The 2,862-nt window shown below is 45.9% G+C and overlaps 1 pseudogene; it reads left to right on the forward strand.

Moving 5' to 3' along the window:
- The first annotated feature begins 785 nt into the window (after positions 1-785).
- Positions 786-1,351, forward strand: LOC110128485 (translationally-controlled tumor protein pseudogene; annotated as a pseudogene).
- Positions 1,352-2,862: the final 1,511 nt, after the last annotated feature.

A 2,862-nucleotide genomic window follows, 5' to 3' on the forward strand; every position in this document is an offset into this window, starting at 1 on the left:
ATATTCTCGTGTTTGCCCAGCTTCCAGAACAGGACCTTGAAGGTCAGAATGTTGGAGCATGGCACAGTCTATGCCCTTAAGCCTGCCTGACTTCAGTCATTTCTTAGCCTCCTACCTTTTAAACTGTGATGGTATATCCACTTCGCCTGAACTGTGGACAGTGACTTTTCTTGTCATTTTATCTTTTACAAAGTCTTTACTGAATTTTTTACATTATCTTCTTCTTTTTTTTTTTTTAATGTTTTGGATTTTGTGGCCAGGAGGCATGTGGGATCTTAACTTCCCAACAAGGATCGAACCTGAGTCCCCGGCATTGGAAGGCCAAGTCTTAAATATGGGACTGCCAGGGAAGTCCCTTCCGACTTTAGACTGATACAATAATGGGTCTGAAAACAAAACTGGAAAGTTGGACAATCATGCACTTGTCTCATCTCCTATTCTGTACTCAAGAAATTTCTATATTTGTCTGGGTGTATTTGTCCATTCACTCTGAACACTGGAAGCATGCTCTATCCAGTTGGCAGGAACCAGAGCAGGGCCCAGCTGATTTTCATGCTCTGAAGACATAGCTAAGGTTTTCTGAGGCCAAGAACTTTGTCATTTGCCTGCTTGGTACACATTTGAGTTTGTACCTCCAGTGGTCATCAAAGAAGGACAAGACTTTTCCGCCCACTCTGCTGCTGCCCCCCATCTCACTCCAGTGTTTCTCCAGCAGCGCTGCGCTAGCTCTGAGCTCCGTGCTCCTGCTAAGCTAGCACCACCGATGTGTCCCTCCAGTTGCTACCATGACAATCTACCAGGACCTCATCAGCCATGACAAGATGTTTTCCAGACATCTACAAGATCTGGGAAGTCACGGACAGGCTGTGTCTGGAGGGGTGGGGAAGATGGTGAGTAGGACAGAGGGTAACATTGATGACTCACTCATTGGTGGAAATGCCTCTGCTGAAGGCCCAGAGGGCAACAAAACCAAAAATACAGTAAGTAATCACTGGTGTCAATGATTGTCATGAGCCATCACTTCTAGGAAACCAGCTTCTAGGAAGCCTACAAGAAGGCCATCAAAGATTACATGAAGTCAGTCAAAGGGAAATTTGAAGAACAGAGACCAGAAGGAGTAAAACCTTTTATGACAAGGACTGCAGAACAAGTCAAGCACATCCTTGCTGATTTCAAACACTATCAGTTCTTTATTGGTGAAAATGATCCAGATGGCAGGGTTGCTCTGATGGACTACCCTGAGAATGCTGTGACCCCATAGATGATTTTCTTTAAAAATGGCCTAGAAATGGAAAATGTTAACAAATTTGACAGTGACTTTGGATCTCTCACCATGATCATAACTGGCTGACTGCTGCTTTTCATCCACATAACACCAGGACTTAGACAAAGGAGACTGATGTCATCTTAAGCTCTTCATTTGTTTTGAAAGTTGATTTATTTGGAGAGGAGGCACTGTTTTTGAAGGGAAAAAACTCATATCATGTAGGTTGTTTAAAAATAAAATGCATTTAAACTAAAAAAAAACACAAAAAGGACATGGCTGGAGACCCATTGGTCTCTACTCATGGCAGGTTAAAGATCGACATGTCACCTGCTGGCTCATCCCTCCCCAGGGCTGTGGGAGAATAATGCAGTGAAGCTTGGGTACATGATACCCTTGAGTTCTTCCAAACCCTGAGAAAGGAGAAAAGGAGACTTGGGTGGCAATAGAAAGGAGCTGTGGAGAAGAGCCTGGCAACCCACTCCAGTATTCTTGCCTGGAGAATCCCCATGGACCGAGGAGCCTGGTGGGCTATAGTCCATGGGATCACAAAGAGGCGGGCATGACTGAAGCGACTGAGCACGCATGCCCAGAAAGGAGCTGGCTACAGAACTGGCCCAAAGCTTCCTCTGGCAGCAAAGCTCGGTGGTGGAGAGATTCAATAACAAAGGAACTCTTCTGAAAAATATCTCTATCTTCTGGCAAAACACAGGAACTAATAGTGCCCTGTAGTGAGCCAGACGCTTCATATGAACCCACACAGGTTGATATGATTGTTGCTTATCATTGCTTTTGTAGTTGTAGTTACTGTGCATCTCTCAGCACAGAATGGTTTAAAAAGTCCCGCAGGTCAGACAGCTAGTAAATAGGATACCTGGGGCAGGAACTGATGCAGCTCTGACCACAGTGCGCGTTCCCAGTCACACCACTCCAGGGCCATCCGCAGAAGATACATCTCCCACTGGGCAGTTTTCTCAGTGGTGAAAGTTTGGGAGACCCTGGTTCTGAAAGGCAGTCAGTCACTCCTGATGGTGAGAGTAACTTGTGAGCAGCTTCCATGTGTTTTGGAGGTGAAAAAGCTATTTGGGCATCTAATCCCAAAGCAGCAACACCAGCTCCAGAAAAGAACCCTTAGGAGAATCTTATCTGAACAAAGAAGGGAACAGGAGACAAAAATGACTCCAGAAAGAAAGGACTTGACTGGAGGAGTGCATGCATGCTAAGTTGCTTTAGTCGTGTCCAACTCTGTGTGACCCTATGGACCATAGCCCACCAGACTCTCTTGTCCATGGGATTCTCCAAGCAAGAATATTGGAGTGGGTTGCCATGCCCTCTTCCAGAGGATTTTCCCAACCCAGGGAAAGAACCTGCATCTCATATCTTTTGCATCGGCAGGCAGGTTCTTTACCACTAGTGCCACCTGGGAAGCCCAAGTGCAAGAATGTGATATGATGTGATGTGACGTCGCTCAGTCGTGTCCAACTCTTTGAGACCCCCAAGGACTGTAGCCCACCAGGCTTCTCCATCCATGGGATTTTCCAGATAAAAGTACTGGAGTGGGTTGCCATTTCCTTCTCCAGACTGGAGGAATAGGAGCT

Source organism: Odocoileus virginianus, chromosome 4, assembly GCF_023699985.2.
Source record: "Odocoileus virginianus isolate 20LAN1187 ecotype Illinois chromosome 4, Ovbor_1.2, whole genome shotgun sequence".
Lineage (NCBI taxonomy): Eukaryota > Metazoa > Chordata > Mammalia > Artiodactyla > Cervidae > Odocoileus > Odocoileus virginianus.